This window comes from Microtus ochrogaster, chromosome 26 (genome assembly GCF_000317375.1).
Source record: "Microtus ochrogaster isolate Prairie Vole_2 chromosome 26, MicOch1.0, whole genome shotgun sequence".
NCBI lineage: Eukaryota > Metazoa > Chordata > Mammalia > Rodentia > Cricetidae > Microtus > Microtus ochrogaster.
The window spans coordinates 11780322-11804134 of record NC_022025.1 but is presented as its reverse complement, the minus strand read 5'-3'; the positions used below and the strand labels follow the sequence as shown (position 1 = coordinate 11804134).

General features: G+C 38.0%; 1 protein-coding gene and 1 non-coding gene across 5 annotated transcripts in view; one reads left to right on the top strand and one right to left on the bottom strand.

The window, feature by feature from the left end:
* The window catches only part of Magi2 (membrane associated guanylate kinase, WW and PDZ domain containing 2), a 1267351-nt gene that overhangs the window by 996950 nt on the left and 246588 nt on the right, over nt 1-23813 (bottom strand). The window lies entirely within an intron of this gene.
* LOC113457417 lies at nt 13640-13741 on the top strand. The gene has a single exon (XR_003377996.1). It is a non-coding gene; the product is annotated as a U6 spliceosomal RNA (small nuclear RNA).

Genomic DNA, 23813 nt, shown 5'->3' with positions numbered 1-23813 from the left:
TTCTCTGTGGCTTTGGAGCCTGTCCTGGAACTAGCTCTGTAGACCAGCCTGGTCTCGAACTCACAGAGATCCGCCTGCCTCTGCCTCCCGAGTGCTGGGATTAAAGGCGTGCGCCACCATCACCCGGCTCAAATGATATTTTAAAGATTCATTTATTTTTATTTTATGGGTATGAGTGCCATATATGCATGTACATATATCTAGCATGCACATGAGGTTCTCATAGATGCCAAAAGATGACATTGGATCCCTTGGAGTTGAAGTTACATATGTTTATGGGTCATTGTTTAGGTGTTGAGAACTAAACCCAGATCCGTTGAAAGAGTCCTAAGTTCTCTTAACTGGTGGGCCATCTTACCATCCACAAAGAAATTATCTTTAAACACTTTTCAAAAAGTAACTTGAAGATACAATCAATTCTCAATATTATAATGTCAAATGATTAAATATATTCATAGATTTCACAATAAAATGTATTTTCTTATTTTAAATACCATTATACAAAATATTTAATTATGTACAGCACATGGTCTCTTGAACTTGCAGATAAATGGCAGTTTAATGTTCAATGTAATAAATGCATGTAATTAAGGCTATCTGCTGCATAGCTTACTTAATTCAAATTCCCTTGTTTGAGAAGAATAATCATGATTGTAAAATATACCATTGAGATTTTTGAAATTGTGCCACAATTCAAATGTATTCACATTTGTCAGCCTATCAGCCAGGATGAGGGATTTGGAGGGAACATTTTGAACAATTTGATCCTTAATTAAAATAAAACTCCATGAAAGTAAATGAATATTACTTAAAGTGAAAACAATTGGGAGAAGTCATTCCATTTGGTAACATTCTTAGTAGCCAAACATTACCATCTTGTTGTGATTACACAACAATTATCTACCATTTATTTTATGGAGTGCCTGTTCCCAATGTACATCATAAACCATCATAAGTTTTATGGTTTTCTTCAGGAATAAAGTCTGTCAATTGAATGGTTACAGTTGCAGGATACATTAGCTTACTGGGTTACTGTGTGCGGGAGAGAACAGGAATTTATTTTCTCACAGTTCTAGATGATAGAAATTTGAAATAGAGGAATATGTTTCTCTGAAAGTGTTTGGGAAAGGCTGTAGTCCAGGCTCATTTCCATACTTCCCGAGCATCATGGTTCCACTATTTTCTGGTATTACACCACATGTACCAGGTTGTATTCAAACCTTAAGTTTTGGAAGACATCAATTATATTGGATTAGAGGCTAATCCTACTATAACTTAATCTTAAATAATTATATCTACATTGACTACCTTTCTGAGAATCGTATTATAGTGCGCAAGGAGTTACAACTTTAACAATATGAACTTTTGGTAGGCCCTAGTTTTCTCCCAAACAAAATTTTTTTAAATATTTTTTCTTATAACAGAATATATCAGTTTAGGCAATGCACTTAATGTAATATATTCATATAACAAAAATCACAGCACATTCCCCATCCCCAGTTCCGTGCTTATCATTTACTGTTTTGTAAAGTTTCCACTAAGTAAACATGAATGATAAGCATAAAAATATTCGCCTTAGTTTTTATTGATATCACTTAAAATAAGAACAGAAAGTACACATTTTCTTGCTTTGATGATATTCCAAACTGCATCTACTTTCACAGATTCCCAAATGCCTGGCCACACTGATTTTTAGATTCTAAAGCATGAATTTTAGGGGAAATATTGGCTTTTCCAAGATGTGTCGCATGTTCACTCTGTTGTGGCGGTGTCATCAGACCCTAGGAATTCCCTCACAACGGACGGATCAGGGGAGCTAAGATGGAGCTAAATCGGAAGAGTTCTTGTCTACTGTGCACCATAAGAACTGGGTACAGTGGCACATGCCTATAGTAGCAGCACTTGATAGGTAGGTAGAGGGAAATTCTTAGCTACACAGTGAGTTCAAGGTCAAGTTGCTCTAAACGAGATCCTGTCTCAAAAATTAAATAAAATACAACTCAATAATTTCAGGACTTGTCCGGTCACAGGTTCCCCGGCAGTTTCCAACCTTGCTTCCTTGTGTTTCTAAATCACCCAGCTGTAGTCAATCACCCGAACTCTGATCCTTACTTAAGGTCAATGGATTCACTCTGTCATATCTGTGGAAGGCAGATGGGTGTAGGAAAAGAAAGTTTTACACAGAATCATATAATTAAAAAGGTAAGCGTGAGTTATAAAAAAATGAAATGAAAGTTATGAGCCAAAGAGCACAATGTTATGAATTGTTCAACTGCAATAAGGCAATTCTTTCTTTCTGTTTGCAGTAGAGACATGCAAATTAAGGTAAGCATAGAAATAGGAAACTATCATTTTTGGTAGCTCATGTACTTTTGAAAATGTCAGCACTTGCAATAAGGTAAAAAATATGAGGAGCATACTTATCAGGCAGGTAAAAATCTAAAGGAGGAATTAAATGCTTGAGTATTTCATGTGGAAAATATAGTATTAATTGCATATGAACTTTAGAGTTGATTCGAACACACTCAAAGGCAGTAGTGCATGGATTTATATTACTAGCTAATATGATTCATTACTGATAATTCATTCATTATTGATATAAATTCTATCTTAAAATAAGTAGATTAATCAACAAATTTTAATAATTATTTTCTGTCTATAAAGGCATCTTTTAAAAAATACCAGACTCACGCAAGCGTTAGACTCCTTGGTCCGTGTATTAGAGTACTACTCAGCAGTAAAAAACAAGAACTTCTTGAATTTTGCATGCAAATAGATGGAAATAGAAAACACTATCCTGAGTGAGGTAAGCCAGACCCAAAAAGAGGAACATGGGATGCACTCACTCATATTTGGTTTCTAGCCATAAATAAAGGACATTGAGCCTATAATTAGTGATCCTAGAGAAGCCAAATAAGAAGGAGAACCCAAAGAAAAACATATAGACATCCTCCTGAATATTAACCTTCATCAGGCGATGAAAGGAGACAGAGACAGAGACCCACATTGGAGCACCAGACAGAAATCTCAAGGACCAAATCAGGAGCAGAAGGAGAGAGAGCATGAGCAAGGAACTCAGGACCCCGAGGGGTGCACCCACACACTGAGACAATGGGGATGTTCTATCGGGAACCCACCAAGGCCAGCTGGCCTGGGTCTGAAAAAGCATGGGATAAAACCAGACTCTCTGAACACAGCAGACAATGAGGACTACTGAGAACTCAAGAACAATGGCAATGGGTTTTTGAGCCTACTGCACGTACTGGCTTTGTGGGAGCCTAGGCAGTTTGGATGCTCACCTTACTAGACCTGGATGGAGGTGGGTGGTCCTTGGACTTCCCACAGGTCAGGGAACCCTGATTGCTCTTTGGGCTGACGAGGGAGGGAGACTTGATCGGGGGAGGGGGAGGGAAATGGGAGGTGGTGGCGGGGAAGAGACAGAAATCTTTAATAAATAAATAAATTAATTAAAAAAAATAAAAGTCCATACAAGTCAGGCCACCATTAAAAAAATAAATAAAAAAATACCAGAAAAGGAGGGTTTTTTTACATAATTCAGAGAAAATGTATAAAGTAATGAGTGAGTTCCCTAATACACACAGAGGTTGGCACTGAAATGTGTCCAATGTTCAAGGAACTGGAAGAGCACAACGCACCCTCTTCCCCCCATAGCATAGCAAAGCAGACAGGTCTGCTCAGGTGAGTCGATCCTTGGTGTTTCCTGTTAAAGTGCTTTTCCCAGCTTGACATGGTTGGGATGTGGGGGAAACATGTAAGTGGTAAGCTAGTGAGAGCTAGGGGTCTCCTCTTGAATGGGAAAAATTTGACCGCAGACCATCAAGTGATCCAGCCTTCTCTCCCATGCGTTTTCACCATGATAGAGTGTGCTATCACAGGCCCACACAAGTATTAATGTGTCATACATAGGAATCTCCAGAACTGAGAACCCAAAGCAACATCCCCTTTCTTAAGTTGTACTGAAGAACACACTTGGATGTGAAAATTTACAAATGATGTGGAATAGACTTGTCACATAAGATCATAAAATATAATATAAAACTAAAATCTTAATGTAATTTTATATAAAAACAGCATTTACGGAGGAGAATTTATAATTCTTTGTATATGTATACAACGTTGTTTTGATTGTAACCACCCATCGGCCCTCAAAACACAGTTCTGCTAGGACCTCCTCACCATATGCCCCTCCTATTTTATGTCCTCCTTATTCACTGAGTCCACTTCGTGTTTCTCATATGTTCATGGGGTCATCCACCCCGGTGTGGGCAACCCAACAGTTGGCCACATCTAAAGGAAAGTAACTCCACCCTAGAAGCATCCTTCAGCTACAAATAGCTCCTCGTTAGAGATGGGTCCTCAGGTGTTTCTCCACAGACCTTGCTGGAGCTGTCAATTATGTTCATGTAGGACAGATCTTACATAGACAACCACAGCAACTAGGAGTCTGTGTCTCATGGACAGAGACGATCATTTCATATTGTTTGTCCCCATTTTATTGTCCTTACATTCTTTTCATCTCTCCTCTTGTCCAGTGTTTCCTGTGCCTTGAGGCAGCTGGAGGAGGTGGTGGAAGACCCCCCCATCCATGATCGGAGCATTCAGAGACAATTATTTTCAGCACTTTGGACAGCATTCTGTCTCAGCATTAAACACTACCCACTAAAAGAAGTGTCTTTGACCAAAGTTGGGAGCAGTACAAATCTATTCATGAACTATTAGGAAAACAGCATCATTAGATTTTACTCTCAAGGATACGACTTGAGTTTTGTCATTTTTACAGTAACATGAATGAATTCCACTCTATGGAACAGGCCTTAAAGAGTCTTGCCACTATTGCACCAATGGGCACATACTGACTGACAAACAGTCTTGTAGAATTTAGGGACCAGTCTTGCATAAGACCATTCCTATCTTTTCCTCTCTAGCAACCTGCACAGCACCCCTCTGTAGTACAAAACCTGGCCAGCAGGATCACTTAAGTCTTCCACAAGGCAAGACTGATTTCTTTTATTTTGCGGCCAAATTGTGTGGTGTCTTTGCAATAGAGTCCTATCGTTCAGTTATGGGACATCCAAAAGCCATGAAAATAATCCATATTATTTATTTCAGTTACAGGTACACAGAAAAGTGTCTCTGTGTATCATTCTGGATTATTATATAGATGCATTTCTTTACTGTGTACATACACCAGGCCAGAAAGAATAGTTGAAGTTTTCAAAAGTCAATCACAAAGAAAAAGGGTTGGTAACTTGAATTCTCGGCACTAAAGTCTACAGTTTAGAAAGTGGTCAAAAGTGAAGGCACATTGCAAGCTCAAATAAGCCAGGGCAGCACAATACCCTCAATGAAGAGAAGAAAGGAGCCTTAATATATGAACAGGACTTACATATCCATTTTAAAAGCACCAATTCTAAAACAATAGACCAGAATTTCTCAGCTGCTGGTCGTGAACCCTGAGATCATTAGAAAACAGATAGTTAGACTACAGTTCATAGCAGTAGAAGACTTACACTTACGAAGTAACAACAGAAGAAATTTTGTGGTTGGGGTCACAACAGCATGAGGAATTGCATTCACACGTGTTGGCATTAGGAATGTTGAGAACCACTGCTCTAAATCATTGCAGAAAGAGGCATTCAACTAAACAGAAATTCACTCAAAAGATAAAAATAGACAGCCAAAAATTGGTCCTTTTCTTATCAAATTTCTTAAGAAATGTTGAAAGAGATGGAAACTTTATCAGAGTTGATGTAGACTGATACACACCATTTACTTTTCCTGCTCAACAATGTATCCAGGACCTAAAATGCTATTTTTCTTTGACCCAGCAATTCCATTTTATAGAATTTCTCCAAAAAGCATAGTTTCAAACACACACCGTAGCCTAGCTATTCTTATTATTTCTTATAATGATGCTAATTATATGCTCTGCACATTGTTAAGTAGAGCGACCTGCAGTAAATGCATGTTGTCATTTGAATACATTTTAATGGACTAGAAAAAAACCTTCTATAAGCAAAAAGCTGAATCAAAAGTTTCTACTTTTAAATAGGAAAGATGATTGGAAGAAAGTCAGTAAATAGTGATTTTTTTTCTTTGAGTTGAGACATAGCAGAGATTGTGGTTAATGTAACATTTCTTTTATATTCATCTCTGTTTGACCACACACTTTCTCTAACACTAACAGTTCCATTTACTTTGAAACCCACCAAACTCCCTGCAGCCCTTCTGGTCCTGCCATACTGTGGTTCACTGAGGAGTTCCCCCAAATGAGGAGACCAGAATGGCTTCAAATTAACACCATCATTTGTTTTCCTTATCTAAATTGGTTCTCTGAAAAATGAATGCCTGAAGGTGTTGTAAACTGTTCATTTAAGTACAATTAACAGTCCCCTAGCTCCTGTCCCTTTTGTGCTTCAGAGTTCTTTCTTAGAGTAAACCTTGGAGGCAGTGTTCACTTCTGGTATTTTTATTCATCTTCTCTCTCACCTGCTAGGAGCCAGAGTTTTGGGAAGTTAACAAATCTGCTAAGATAAAAGCTTCCCATTAAACATGAATTAATAAGTTAACGCTGTGTAAGATAACAAAGTTTGCAGCATAAATGCAAATGTTATCCCTTCAGGTTTAGTATAATGCGTGTTGACTACAAATGTTATCCAGTCAGGTGTAGCATAATGTGTGTTGACTACTTCATACTGCAAATGAATGTAGTGGGCATAGTGGGGTTGGACTCAAACATTCATTTAAATAAAAACTGGAGTCTCAGCAGAGATTGTTTGGGTCATCTTGCCCAATGTCTCTTTTGGTGCTGGAGTAGCCCACACCCACTAGCAAACTCAGATGGGAAAACTAGAGATCTGGCCTTTGCAGCCTGATTGGTGAGAACTCTCAAGGGCCATCCTTCAGGGTTGGGTCTACACAGAAGTTTTCCACTCTGTTTCTGCCCTGGTATTGTTTCCTTCCCTCTGCTCTACAGAGATCGATCTTGTACCCCCGTTGTAAGGAAATCGCATGCAGGGTGAGCTCCAGAGAATCAAGCTTAATTTGAGTCTATGAATCAGTACTCTGGATACAGGTGACTCGTGGGTACAGCTTGGATTTTTGTAACATCATAAACGATGTATTCAAAAACAAAGAATTAGAGATGCAATTATAATAATGGAAACACCCAAATCAAATTCATCTTAAAACGTTATAGACTGTGAAGGGTATCACTGGTTATCACTACTAAAGGCCATTAGCTTATAATTTTATGACATACTGTGATCCGTATTCAGGAGAATTAGAAAATTATTCATTTTGAGGCATTCTTGTAAAACTCTGTTCTAAACAAAAATCCCTTTCTATTGCAAGCTCTCAAACAATTTCAATGAAATGGTGGATGCACTGAGGGTTCTGATTCGCCTTTAGTGATCTCATCCAATCAGAGTCTGGCCTCTGCCCTGCCCTTCATGTGGCAAACAAGATCACGTGAGTCTAGCAAACTGAACCTTGACACTGACAGTTCCCACAGTGTTTAAAGTGTTGTGGAAACAGCCACTAAAAAGCGCTAACCCAGCCTGCTGGGCTTCGAGCTGAAGCTCTTTGCTGCCCTCTGGAGACAACCGAAAGTGACAGTGGCAAAGTCCTTAGCAAGCAAACCATTCACTCTCTCAGTCCTATCGCTGTCCTGAAAAAATAAAAAAATAATTTAAAATAAAAAAAAAATACAAGTTTAGAAAAAACTTTGCTGAATAATGGACTAAATACACGGAGGACCTCTAGTCAGTGAGGGCTTGAGAATTTTGTTCCGAGGTCTGTGTTTATTGTGCAGGTGCATTCCTATCTGTTTAAACCATCATAGCAAATTAAAGTTACCATGTTTGAAAACACTGGGATCTTGAAAATACAGCAAAGGCGTGTGTTCACACACATGTGCCTTGCAAAGTCAGCAGTTTTCATTTTCTGGGATTTTACCATTGCATGTAGTAGCCATGTTTAGCGAGTAAAATACATCTTGACCTGCTTATGGACAGGTTATTTTGTAATAAAACTTAGAAAATCTAGGAGACAAATCTAAGAAATTATCACATGGCATTTCATCAAATTGAAAAGCTTCTGCATAAAACCATAAAAAAGTCAAGAAGCAGACGTAGGAAGGGATAAATATCTACAAACTGGACAATTGCACAGATACATAAATAAAAAACAACTGACTAGCAAAAATAACCACATAGCAAGAAAATGAGCCAGAGATTTTGGTAGACACATCACAAAAGAAGACATAGAAATAGCTGGCAAGTATGTTAGGAATGCTTACTACTCTTAATTATCAGAGGAGTGCACATCAAACCACCACGAAATAAAATCTTACCCTAATTCAAACGACTCTTATTAAAAACAACAAAAACAATGCCAATGATGACTTGAAGAAGGAGCATTTACACTGCTGGGGGGAATGGACATTAGGAAAGCCACAAGAAAACAGCTGCTCAAAAAAGCCAAAAAAATGCAACACCTGAATCATAAAAAAAATCCTCAACATTGGGGATTTAAATGGAGAGAAGAGAAGCAGTATTTCTAATGACAATCCTATTACTTCGCTGTGTCAGTATTCACAATAGCCAAGAATTGCAAAGCCCTTAAGTGTTCATCAACTAGTCCGTGCAGAAAGGAAAGTGGCTGCATCTAGGCCATCAAAGACTACTCATCCATAAACAAATGAAATCTCTTCTTTGCACTGCCTGGATGAACCTGGAAGACTTCATCTTAAGGTAAATGAACAAAACACAAGAAGACAAATGCTGTCAGTTTTCACCTGTGTGGAAGCTATGTAAGTTATTCTAGAGATATATTATAGAAAACTGATTAGAAACCAGGAACGTAAACATAATTGGAAGACACGTACTATTTTCGTTATGAGGAATAAAAATATACTCAAATAAGGTGTCAATTCTATATAATATACTTAGCTATCTTACAACAATATATTTTAAATATCAAATATCCAGAACACATGGTTCTGTGAGCACCTAATTCCAAAGATATGATAAATGTTTGAATTTAGAGATACGTAAATATCTACATATAAATATGTAAATAGCCCTGATTTGGTAACTACATAAAACATGCTTGTATCATGCTCTATCCTCTAAATATTAATAATTACATATAAGATCAAATGAAAACATTCAAGAGTCATATAAGTTACAGGAGACTGAAAATCTAAACTAGCTGTTGCATTTTCATTTAATAATCTTCCCTGTCTATGAACTGATGCTGACAATCGCTTTCATGTTGTTTTCTAGGAAAAGATCAAATTTTTGGTGAGAGATTTCTATGTACTCTGCAGTGCTCTAGGTATGATGTGAAGACTATCAGCATAGTAAGAGGGAATGACAGCCACCAGTTGAGTGCTTGCCTTGTGCAAGACTCTGCAGCACATGCTACTCACGTGCTAACCCCTTAATCTTGCTAAACTTTGCACGGTCTTTGAATTTGTCTAGCTCACAATTTTGTTGAGAATAGCATTATCTGAAATTTCACCAACATTTACCCATTTCCACAGATGGCCTTAATGCACAAGAAAGGTTGTCTACGTATTATAATACTCATTTTCTCTGGGAGGCAATTTTCTTCTTATTCACGTTGTCTGCATCATAAGCTTATTATGTCTGTCTTTTAGACTGTGTGTCCAGGAATAAACTACATGTATTTACTGTAACTATGAGAGTACCTTTTGTTACTTTGTAAAAATTATGTTTTATCATTTTGAACAAACTAAGATCCTGGAAGTCCCATGCATTGGCTTACACGATTTCTATACGTCCTTTTACATATGTGCTCATTACAGGGAACTCACTTGGCTTCATCCTTATATACTGAATTATTCTTATATGATACACATAATAACCAATCATTACCAGTTAGTGAAAGCAGTCCATACCTTCTAGTGATAATGATGGGATAAAAAAAAATTGAGGAGATTTGTAGTTATGTTGGTCAATGAACGCTTGGAACATGGGTTTTGATGAACGTGAAAATATCAGCTTTGGTATGATTAAAAGAAGGTTATTTCAGAATTTTATAAAATACCATGAGGAGTATCGCTGAGACCATTGTGGATGAAAATCCTTCTGAAGCATCACATCTGCGTGACCTCATCCTGAAATCTGCTGTCCTCCACATCTGCCCGGCACCCACTGACTTCACAGAGATCTCCCCCTTTCAGTCTGGTTTGGGTCAGGAGGATCTTGGGGGAGATCTGTCCGCAGTTGTCTTTTTCCTCTTCTCTATCTTGGTTTCTTCTACTCTATTCTGAAAATATTAACCCCAGAAGCAAGGGAAAACTCCCATTGTCAACCTGTGACTGAAGGGGGGGTTTCCACACAGTGTGAGAGAAACAGGTCCGGGAACTTAAGTATTTTGTAAAGTATTACATGATTAAGCAGTTTAATATGTATAAACATTAAAGATTTAGTCTTAAAATTTTATTATTTGTGAGAAAATATATATCCCTGAGAAAAGTTAAGCAGCGAGAAGCATCGGGGTTGGCGGGGGCACCTTTGCCTTAGTTTGCGGAAGGTTTCAATTGACAGCAAGATAGCTAGCTCACTGGTAAGTCACAGTGAGAGAGCTGCAGGGGCCCTCAAGTGGGACCTTTCTGTGTTGCTGGAACAATGAAGGGATTTGCTTGGTTAAAGAATATTCCTAACCCAATACATATATTAATATTTTCAGATTGATGTATATTCCTATTTTTAAATAGATTATCCTCTTTCTTCTCCAGGGAGATAAGCTCATATTACTCCTACATAAACAACACTTCGATCATTTTTATTTATTGGAGATTCCTTCAGGGCTCCTTTGAAAGATAATAAATAAAATGGGAATCTCTATCACCCCATTTAAACAAAAGTCAGGTCACTGTGTATTATTGGGTCCTTGACGCCAACCTCCCCACACAGTGTTATCCCACTATCTTTAGCTATTAGGACAAAAAATTTTCCCTGATACACATAGATGGCTTAAATATATTTGATATTATGGATGAATAGTAGTTTATTTCTTGACCAGTGGGTACTAGAATTAATTTTATCATAAAAAAAGTTTTCATTTAATTATTTGGAAAAATAATATTTGAATGAAATTTAAAATAGCAATTTCAAAAAGCCATGTACCTTCTAAAAATTCCAGTCAAAAATCCCATTTACAGGGTAGAGACAACCATAATCTGCATGCCGGGGTTTCCGATTGTCAGGGAAACATTAGTGACCCTCACTGGGAACTGTCCTTCACCCTAGCATGGCTTTCTGCCATGGAACAGTCTCTGGCCAAGAAGAAGGTTCTGAAGACCCAAACCTGTGTTCTTCAATGAGGCGACCCTTGGGTGTGTGTCGGGGGTGGAAAGATATGGGGAGTATATGTTGAGTTTTAGATTTTTTCCAAATTCATCTCCGTTCTCAGTTCTGTTTTAGTGGGCAGCTTCTCCCTCTACCCAACCTTGTCATTCTCAGTTCCCCACAACAGTTTTCCAACAACACTTCCCCTAACATTTCTCCGTAGGCCAGGTTTGTCTTGAACTCGCAGAGATCCATCTGCCTCTGCCTCCAAAATACTGGGATTCGAGACACCTGCCGCCATGACCACCTTCCCCTAACATTTCTATAGGAAGTGTGATATCAGCTACTTTAGTACAAGAATAGTCTCCCGAAAGTCAGTCAAAGAGTCAGAGACAGCCCTGTCCTCACTGTCACGAGTCCCACAAGAAGAACAAGCTACACACCTGTCACATATGCAGAAGGCCGAGGTCAGTCCCACGTAGGCTCCCTGGTTGTCGGTTCAGTCTCTGTGAGCCCCTGTGGGTTCAGGTTATTTGATTTTGTGAGTTTTATTGTGTCCTTGATCCCTCTGACCCCAAACAGTCTTTTTTTATTTCTTAGCCCTCACGTGATCTTCTTGTAAAAGTCATAAAAGAATTTAACAAACTGAAATTAACATCGAGTGCAATTCTAATTCCACTAGCTTTAAGATACTTTCACTGTATTTGACATTTCAGGTATTTTTAAAAGGTTTTCATCCTTCAACAAAGTGAGACTTCATCTGACATGTGATGGAGAATTGAAAGAAAATTCAGAATATCTTGTTCCAGATCATAACATGATCTTAAAGTAGGAAAATGTGGTAAAAACTTAATCTATTAACAAAGAATTCGTCAAGAAAGAAAGAAGCTGGGACCAAGACACAGCATTCAATGTTCTGGCACTTCATGAGCAGGAGATGATCTTGAGAATTGATCAGTGCAGAAGTGCATTGAGTTTTAGTCTGTGACCAGTTTTGCTGATCAGTAACCAGGGTATGTCTTACTATTCCTCCTGTTGTGTGAGTAGAAGATCTTTGAAATTGATGCTATGGAGGAAGGATGAAATTACAAACCTACTGGGCTGGCAAAGTCCGCACTAATTTCCATTTGGAAGAATGAGATGCATATTCCCATGGTCAACAATAAACCCTGGCACAAGGTTATTTTGAAAAGTTCTTATTGTAGAAAATGTATAGCACATTGAATAAAATGGAACAATTAGCGGCTGTGCTCTCATCAGCAGATTAGAATGGTACCCAGGGAAGCCTAGATCCTGGCATACTGCCTGCATCACCTTTCTTTATAATAGAGTTGGATACTGTACTGACTAGGTTCATGTGTCAACTTGACACAAGCCAGAGTTATTCAGAAGAATCATCCCCAGTTGAGTAAATGTCTCCATGGGCTCCAGCTGTAAGACATTTTTCTCAATTAGTGGTCAATGTAGCAGGGCCCAGTCCATTATGGGTGGTGCCATCTGCGAGCCGGTTGTCCTGAGTTCTATAAGAAATCAGGTTGAGCAAGCCAGGGGAAGTAATCCAGTAGTAGTAGCTACCCCCCCCATGGCCTTTGCATCAGCTCCTGACTCCAGGGTCATGCCTTGTTTGTGGATCTGTCCTGACTCTCTTCAGTGATGAACAACAATGCTGAAGTGTAAGTCAAATAAACCCCTTCCTCCCTAACTTGTTTTTTTAATCACAGTGTTTCATCACAGAAATAAAGTCTCTAACTTAGGCAGGTACCAAAACGTAGATATTGTTTATCTGATAGCAGACTACTATATAGCTAGTATCCAAAAAAATTTTCTAAAAGAATCAATTAATTGATGAATGAATCATTCTCCATTAATCCAATTCATCCAACTTCCCAGAAACTGAGTCTTTCTTTGAGAAAAGATGATTATTAGATATGGAAACTGTCATACTAAGAAACTATTCAGAGAACGCTATCCCATGGAAACACGTACAAGGGTCAGCACTTCAAAGAAGAATCAGGTTATTTCTCTAAAATCTTGTTAAGCGAGACAAGAAGCATGTTATTGGAAGCTTCTAAAGGGAGCAAGAAGCAAGGAGCTCTACTAGGTGCTCACTATTGGTGAAGCTAATATGAATTCCCTGTGATATTTTGCTGCTTGGACATCAGCCTGCACCTGAAGACATGGTCCATGTGTGAACTGAAAGTATTGAAAGTATGGTTGTTTTGAAGAAAGGTGCGCTCTGAATCGAGGTAATTTAATCTCTTTTGCTAGTGGATTTCATGTCTCAAAAATCCCTAGCAGTGTTTGCTTCTGCAGCACATACGCTAAACCTGGAACCAAGAAGATTAGCATGGAACCTGTAGAAGGATGCTATGGAAATTTATGAAGTACTCCAGTTACATAATTTTGGCTAAAGGAAGTCTAGCCTCCAACTCAGGTGGAGAACCCGTGCTCCACTGCAGGCCACACCAGCCAGAAGGCCAGAGAGCAAACAGAAAACAAGGAACAAAATATCCCTCCAATAAAGACGAACTCTGGAAATTGGCACCAAGACTTATAATCACTATACACCCAGAAGCATAGACAAGCATAGAAGAACACAATCAGCATAAGAACCCAGCCAACAAGAACATATTATACACAGGAAAAATATTGAGTGCTTCAAGTATCATATTAATGTAGTTAGAATCATACCTGACTTCTCAACGTAGAAAGTCCAGAAAGTCTTGGACAAACGTGCAGATTCTAGGAGACCACAAAGGCCAGCCAAGACTGCTTATACCCAGTAAAGCTTTCAGTCAACATGGAGAAAAACAGATATTCCATGATAAAGTCAAATTTAAACAATATCTATCCATAAAGCCAGCCCTTTGGAAGGTAATAGAAGAAAAACTCCGACCCAGGGAAGTTAATTACACCGACATAAACACAAGCAATAGATAATCCCATGCCAACGAAACCAAAAGAAGGGATGAGGACACACACACATAATACCATCACCAACTACAACAAAATGACAGAAGTTAACAATCATTGGTCATTGATATCTCTCAGTACCAAAGGACTAAATTTCTTAATAAAATAACAGAACAGAACAGATGCAAAAACAGGAGCTATCCTTCGGGTTGCAAGTAAGATTCACACCTAAATAGCAAGGATAAGTATTACTGCCAAGTAAAGGGTTGAAAAAGGATTTGTTTTTAAAGCAAATAGTTCCAAGAAGAAACCTGGTATAGCCTTCTATTATCTGAGGGTCCATATTAAAGGGTGTCAACAAAATAGACTTTGAACCAAAATTAATCAAAAGAGAAGAAAGACATTTCAAAAGAAGGACATTTCATACTCTTCAAAGGAAAAATTCACCAAGATGACATTTCAGTTCAAAACATCTATGCCCCAAATGCAAGGACACCCACATTTGTGAAGAACCATTATTGAAGCTTACATCACATGTTGACCCTCACACATTGATAATGGGAGACTGAATACCCTACTCTCACCAACGGATAGGTCATTCAGATCAAAACTAAACAGAGAAATATTGGCACTTAATGATGTTTAAGCCAAAAGGATCTAGCAGATATTTACAGAATATTTATCCCAAACACAAAAGAATATACCTTTTTTTTGGGTAAACTCAAGGAACTTTCTTTAAAATGGACTACATACTTATCACAAAACAAATCTCAACAGATATAAGAAAATTGACATGACATCCTTCATCCTATCAGACTACCATGGATCACAGTTAATTTCAAGAACAGAAACAACAAGAGCAGAGAGACCGCAAATCATGGAACTGAAGAACTCTCTACTGAATGAAAATTGAGGCAAGACTTCCTTGAATAGAATGAAAATGGATGCACAATATGCCCAAACTTACGGGACACAATGAAATGGTGCTAAGAAGAAAGTTCATATCACTAAGTGTCTGCATAAGGAATTGGAGAGATCTCACACTACCAACATAAAAACACACTTCGAAACTATAGAACGAAAAGAAGCAATCTCTCCCAAGAGGAGCAGACAACAGGAAATAATCATGTTGAGGGCTGAAATCAATAAAAATATTTTTAAAAAATCAATAAAATTGAAACAAAGAGAATACAAAGTATCAAGGAAACAAAGAGACGGTTCTTTCAACAAGGTAGACAAATCCTTATCCAAACTAAACAAAATGACAAAGAGAACATTCAAATTAACAAAATTGGAAACAAAAAGTGGAACACAAGAGATAGCAAACAATCATTAGGTTATCGTTTAAAAACCTGCACTCTACACAACTGGAAAATCTAAAAGAAATGGATAATTTTCTCAATTGATACCCTTTACTAAAGTTAATTCAAGATCAAATTAACAACATAAATAGATCTATAATTGATAAGGAAATAGAAGCATTCATTTCAAGTCTCCCAATCAAAAAAACTCAGGCCCAGATGGTTTTAGAATTCTACGAAAATTTTAAATAAGAGTTAATGCTAATACTCCTCAAATAATTCTATAAAATAGAAACACAAGAAACATTGTCAAATTTATTTTAGGAGGCCACCACCACCCTACTATCCAAACAACACATATATTCACCAAAGAAAGAGAATTACAGACCAATCCCCCTCATAAACATAGATGCAAAAATACTCAACAAAATTTTTTCAAACCGAATCCAAGAACATATCAAAAAGATTATCCACCATGACAAAATAGGCTTCAAGCCAGGGAAGAAGAGATGGGTTCAACATATGAACATCTGTCAATGTAATTCACTATATAAACAAACTAAAGAAAAAAAATGACACAGTATTACAGGATTGTTGTAAGAAGGCCGCTTGTTTGTTTCCTGGCTGCCCGACAGCACAGACTTGAAATAACCACACAGAAACTATATTATTTAAATCACTGCTTGGCCCATCATCTCTAGCTTCTTATTGGATAACTCTTATGTCTTAATTTAATCCATTTCCATTAATCTGTGCATCACCACACAGTCATGACCTTCCAGTTTCAGCATGTCTGTCTCCAGCGGTAGCTCCATGGCTTCTCTCTGACTCTGGCATTCTTTTTCCAAACATGCAGTTTAGCTTTCTCTGCCTAGCTCTGTTCCACCCTATCAGGCCAAGCCAGTTTTCTTTATCCATTAGTGGTACTCACAACATACAGAGAGGAATCAATCCCACATCACATGATCATTTCATTACAAGCTCCAAAAGTCTTTGACAATATCTGACACCTCTTCATGATAAAATTATCAGAGACATTATGGTTACAAGGGCAAAACTAAACATAACAAAGGCAGTTTATAGCAAGTCCATAGCCAGCATCAAATTAAATGGAAAGTAACTCTAAGCAATTCTACTAAAACCAGAAACAACAGAAGGCTGCTCATTCTCTCCACACATATTCAATACAACACTTGAAGTTCTAGCTAGAGAAATCAGACAATTAAGAAAAAAAGGGGGATACAAATTGGAAAAGAAAAAGTCAAAATATCATTATTTGCAGATGATATCACAGTATACATAGACTATCTCAAAAATTCTACTAGGGAATCCCGATAGCTGATAAACAACTCCAAGGAAGTGGTTGGATACAAGATGAACTCAAAAACAGAAAACAAACAAACAAAAAAACCCAAACCAATAGTTTCCCCTATATACAAATGAAAGTGGGGTGAGAAGGAAACTGGGGAAACCTACCTTTCACAATAGCCACCAACAATATAAAACGTCTTGTGATACTTTCAATCAAAGAAGCTAAAGGCCTGTATAAAAAAAAATCAGTCTTTGAAGAAAGAAATTGAACAATATGTAAGAAGATGGAATGATCTCCCATGCTCTTGGATTGGTGGGATAAACATATTAAAAATGGCTATCCTATCAAAAGCATTCTACATACTCAATGCAATCTTCATCACAATTCCAACACAATTATTTGCAGACCTTAAAAGGACCATTGATGTGGGATTCCCTGCTGTATGCTGTAAATATGTCTTATTACCATTGGTTAATAAAGAAACTTCCTTGGGTCTATGGGAGTGCAGAATTGGGCAAGGTGGGAATTCCAAGCAGAGATAGAGGAGAAAAGAAGGCGGAGTCAAAGAGATGCTATGTATCTGACAAAGGAGACAGATGCACGAAAACTTGCCTGTAAATCATGAACCTTGTAGTAAAATACAAAACAATAAGAATGGGTTAATTTAATACGTAAGAGTTAATAAGAAGCCTGAGTTAATAGACCAAGCAGTGTTTTAATTAATATAGTTTTCATGTGATTATTTTGGGTCCGGGAAGCTGGTAAACGAAAGAGCAGTGTCTGCCTACAGACCATACTCAATTTCATGTGAAAAAGCAAAACCCCAGGATAGCTAAAACAATACTAAATAATACAAGAACTTCTGAAGGTGTCACCAACCCTGATTTCAAGCTGTGCTACGGAGTAGCAGTAATAAAACCACATGGCATTGGCATAATTAATACAGGTTGACCAATGAAATGATTAGAAAACAGACACAAAATCCACACACTTATAAACACCTGGGTTTTTTTTATATAAAGGAGCATAAATACACACTGGGGAAAAAAAGATCTTCAACAAATGGTGCTGATCTAACTGGATGTCTGCATGTAGAAGGATGCAAATAAACCTATGTGTGTAGGTATGCATATATATATATGTATACATATATATGATGTCAAATCTATATGACTCTGTGACTGACTGGATAGGCATACTTAAGGATGCCTCCAAGATTTTCTGGTACTACAATATATCCTGACAGAGAAACGTGGGAAGAAAAAAGATCTTAAACATTAAACCACCCTTGCATATATACACGTATCTATCTATAATGTATGTATATATGTATCTATAGATTGCTCATTACATTTAATATGCCCTTTGCTTGATACATTTGTGTTATTAATTAAAAGCTTGACATCTGACATGTCTACCTGCCTGTCACCCATAGCAGCTGAACTGTAGTATGGTCTGCTGGAGAGCCGCTTATTGATGAACCTTAGTGATACAAAGCAGAGACAGGAGCTCGAGTGTGCTTTGAAGTCTCATGGTTCCAGGATGTCAGACTATGTTGCTAAGGAAACAGGCTCCCTGGTCCACTTCTACTCAGGACTCGGCTGAAGAATGCAGATGGTTGTCATTGTTTCAGAAATGCTTTGCAGCTGACTTTTAAAAATCCATCTTGAACACTGTTTGGTTAACTTCAGTAAAATCTAAGATGGTTAAAATAATTTGTTTCTAAAAGGTCTTTATTCCGTTCGAAATGCAGCTAAAGCTTACCCTTCTGTTATTACCCTTGTAGCAGGGTTTCAATTTAGCCTTTCTCGGCTTGGGCTTCTCCACTTCTAACCCTTGATACTTCAGGGAGAACATTTAATTGGTATTACTGACATCACCTGAAAGCTTATGAAAGCAGTAAGATTTCAGGCCCCGTTCTACGTCTGCTAAATCAGGAATCCCCATTTTATACAAGAGCGCCATGAGATGATATGCATATTACCATGAGAAGTAAGAGTCTTGATGACAGTTCAAATGACATCTCCTTACCATTCATCTACCTGCCAACTGTATTCCGTACTAAGTATCTGTACATTTCTACCATTATGAACTGTATTTTATATTATATATTAATTGGATATGTATTATGTAAGAGATTATTGATTTTAAAAGTATTTTAATGTTCTGAGTTCATTTATCTCACAGTATTTGAATACAACTATTTTTCCTGAAAAAATGTAATTTATACACAAAGAAATTATTCAGTCTTCTCTTCTAAATTGGTTGCTGTATTGTTGCATGTGTGTTGACGCTACTGCCCCCCTTTGGGATAGTTATTACAGCAGACTTCTTAAGTCTAACTAGATATTTAGATGATCTTGAAGGAATGATTCCTGTCTGAACTTTGAATGTTCACAACAAAGATAAACTCAGCAAACATCAATTGATTGATTGAATTCTCTCTGTTGGTGCGGATATTCATTTACAGTGCGTGAAAGTGTGTCACTGTGAAAAATGGCCACTAGCTAGTCAGGAAGAGGTTTGGCAGGACTTCAAGAAACAGAAGAATCTTGGAAAAGAAGAAAGGCAGACTCTCCAACCTGATGCAGAGGAAGCAGGACATGCAGGAGGAGCGGTGAAAGCCATAAGTTACGTGGAAATGGGTAGATTAATAGAAATGGGTGAAGTTACAAGAACTAGGGGGTAATAAGCCTAAGCTATAGCACAGCTCTCCTAATTAGTACCAAGTCTCTGTATCATTATTTGGGAGCTGGTGGTACAGAGAAGCCTATTCTCTCTCTCTCTGTCTCTCTCTCTGTCTCTCTCTCTCTCTCTCTCTCTGAGAGATGACAGAATTTCCAATCCTTATTGAAGCAATCACTGTATCAGCTGAGTTAATACCAATGCACTGTGATGATAAATGATTCTGTCCTGAATTTCATAAGAGGTATGTCTAAAACATCCCTGAATTCCTTGAGCCAAAACTTTCCTTGGAGTGGCAAATACATTTTTGCTATGGAACAGAAAACAGTAAGTCTGACCAGTGTTTGAAGGTAGACAACACAGTGTAACACAGTCAAACCTTTAGACAATCCTGAAGAGCCAGTCATTTGCAGTATTAATTACAGTAGCTGTGTGGCTCCAGGAGAAGACACATCCATTGCTCCTGATGAAACAGCATCCCCTTCTTTGTGGCTGTATCCCTTGCTGCCAAGGCCACCCTTGGCATCCCTGTTGCTCAGATCCATCAGAGCTATATCTACTCACCATTATTGTGTTCCAGCCACAACCACTGTTGCTACAGTGTCCCATCTAATCTTCATCCCAGTCTGCCAATTAGTCTTATTATCTATTCAGTGAGAAATTAAATAAATTTGCTGTGCATTCTCTGCCCAGCAAGTGTGGGATATTATGTACCAGTTTTCCCAAACCTATGCCATTCATTGCATTACCAAAGTTTATCAATGTATGGCCTCCATAAATCTCATTTATTTTAAAGTTGGACAAAGAGATACATTCGTAGCTCCTCAGCTGTTATTTCCTGTCCTGTCTTTCTTTTAGAAGGTTATAAAAATGTGTTACACTTGGTCTCCTGCTGCTGATAGTATCTCCATCTGCTCAGCAATAAATCAGGTGTGTAGTGTTCCCTGCTTATGGTCAAACATGCCGCCAGATTCCATAATATGTACCAGAGCAGAATGAAACAAATATTGAACAACATAGCAACACTGTCTCATATTTTATTAAGGCTCACAATTCAAAGTCTCCGGGCCATAAACAAGTCTCAGCAGGGACAGCATCAATGACGCACAGATAAGACATCTCTAAGGCCTGGTACTAAAGTACCCACAGAGCACTGGTGCTTTCTGTGAACACTGAGGCTCAGCCTTTCCTACCCAGTGGCTTGAATTAACAACACCAGTCAGAAATGGCCTGGAACCACAAATTGTAACTTTTTATTAAAGCTCCACCTTATTGATATTAATCTTTGGTTAATTGCATTAAAATTTCCATTCATTTATTTTTTCCTAAGATTATTATGTCTGTGCAGTGGTCAGATAATTGGAGAATGTTTGCAACACTGAGCTAGGAGTACCTGTCACCATTCTCTTACAGAGTAGGAGGGACAGTAAAACCATCTCTGAGCAGGGGTGTCATTCTAAAACACAACCCGAGAGATCATGGCAGGATGAGTGAAGGCTCCTGTGAATTTCCAGAGAGACTCAGTCTCAGAAAGGTATTTAAATGTTCAGATAAAATGTCTTGAAATTATTAATATTTTATTTGAATTTGTGGTTTACAATTTTAAAGAGATTGGGGCAAAGCAACATGGGATAAGATGAGAAGAAAAGAAAAGAAAAAAAAAGGCAGGCGATGGTGGCGCACGCCTTTAATCCCAGCACTCGGGAGGCAGAGGCAGGCGGATCTCTGTGAGTTCGAGACCAGCCTGGTCTACAGAGCTAGTTCCAGGACAGGCTCCAAAACCACAGAGAAACCCTGTCTCAAAAAAACAAAAAAAAAAAAAAAAAAAAAAAAAAGATGAGAAGAAAAGTATCACAAGGGTATGTACCGGCCCTCTTGTGCTGACGTATAGTGAATCCTCGTGAGTACAAAATTTGGTGATCCCAAAGATCGTGGTAGTTCAGCGGAATTAAAAGTGTGCATAGGTAACTTGCTATCACTATACCAGAGGTCCAGACAGCTCTCACTTTCTATCCGAACCAAGTGTGCTTTAAAAGAAGAAAGAATACAGTGCCATCCAAGGGAAATGGACAGCCAGGGAAACATTCTCATAGGCTTTGTCAGTCAAGCAACCTCCCTTAAGTAACTAGCCAGTCACTGAAGCTGAAAACGACATGGTAAGAAGAAAAGAGTAAATAGAGTCCGGAGCTGCTTTTCCTACAAAGTTCTGTCTGCATCAACAAGGCAGGGGGAGACTGAGAAGACGCGTCAGGAAGATGAAGACCTAAAAGGTGAGCAGCTGAGTTGTGTGCTGCTCTGCTGTTCTGAAGGGATGAGATGCATGTGTGCACACAACCTTTGTAAGTTTGTTGATGCTGCACCTGTTAAATCTCTCCGTATGTGCAATTTAAACTCACAGTGCACAAAATAAAGGTGAGTGATGTGGGATTCCCCTCTGAATGCTGTGAATACCATTGGTTACTAAAGGAACTGCCTTGGGCCTGCACAGGGGATAGAGACAGGTGGGGAAAACTAAACTGAATGCTGGGAGAAAGAAGGGCGGAGTGAGAGAGAAGCCATGGAGCTGCCAGAGACAAACACCTGGAACTTTTCCAGTTAATCCACAGCCTTGTGGCGATACACAAATTAATAGAAATGGGCTAAATTTATATGTAATAATTAGCCAATAAGAAGCGAGAGATATCAGGCCAAGGAGTGATTTAATTAATATAGTTTCTTTGTGATTATTTTGGTTCTGGGCAGCCAGGACTAACAAGTAGCCTTCCTGTTACAGATGAGTGGTAAAATTTATATTTAGAATCATTTTTAAATTTCAGCTGGCATTAAATAACATGGGAAGACTGTGCAGAGTCAAAAGAGATTCTAGAAGAACACAAAAGATTGACATTTCTGTCCTCCCAATGGCTCTCCCACACCCTGCTTTTTTTTTTTTTAACAAAGGTACTATTTTTTTTTTAACAGAGAAAATTATGCAGTTTGTCTTGGTTACATTGTTATATTAGAGGCTTCACACTGTGGGTAGATTACACTGTTCTCACGTACAAATAATATGGCTATAACCATGTTTTATGGTTTTAATTTGAATAAAATGTAACTGTGTCCTTATTCCGAGGAGATAGTGAATTTGCTTTTTTCCCCCACATAGGCTGTACAGAGAGGAATTGGGAAGACAGCTCTGACAAGCCATCAGAAATGAGCTTCACTCCTTAATTGCACATGTTAACTTGTTTTTATTTTTTATTTTCCTTTTAGGAGCAAGTGTTCTTCTTAGCGCACTCATCTTGGTAAAGGTCACTTTTTAAGTGATGTTTAGATGGTGGGAAAGTTGAAATGACCTCCTCCAAATGAGTCATTTCTTCTTTAATTTCTGACAAGGTGGGGCTCAAATGGAGACATCAAACATTCATTACTGAAAAAGAAATGCTTTTCAAAATGTAGCAGAACACTTTTCTGGGGACTTCTCATTTTACTATTTCATTTAGTTATTATAAGAAATAGTATAATGTTACTATATCCCCACATCCTGCTAAAGAACACTGATATAAACAGACCCTGGTTCTCTACTATGAAAGCTTTCCTCCCTGGTACTCCATTCCCTCACCAAGTTGTGGGAAGAAGCCAAGTTGTTAGTGATTATTTTGAAAAGCAATCATAAACATAGCAACTGTTTCAGAATGGCATGGTAATGCATTTCAGTGTGCACGCAGTTAAAAGATGAAGAGCTAATTCCCCGGGAATAGACTACATTCATATGATGATCTTCTAGGATCAGAAATTCTTCTTCTGCTTGAGTAGCTGCATCCATTTTCTACATTCGACCGAGTTTAAAGGTTGTTTGTGATCCATGTATGACTCATCCACTTAATATTTCACAATAAAGTAAAATCACAGAATTTAAATGAGAAAGCTGGAGCCTGGCCTTTTGGTGTTTCAATGAACTATGCTAGAAAGTAGGATACGGAAAGAGATACTTCTCTTACATTTTCAGTTGGAGGAAATAAATATCCCCAAGCTATTGGAGACCATTTACTGTGATGAAGGTTTTGAGAATTAATGGAAAGATGCAAATTATTTTACATGTAGCACTGATGGGAAATACCATTCTGAATGACCACTTTGTGTCATCAACCAAAATGTAGGTGCTGCAGTGTTTTAAGCAAGAAAGGTTTTATGCCAAAAGTTCATTCAAGAGAACTTTTTGACGTTAAGTAACATTGAATCAAATATTAAAAGGCTATTGAACTTCTGACCAGTTTTAGT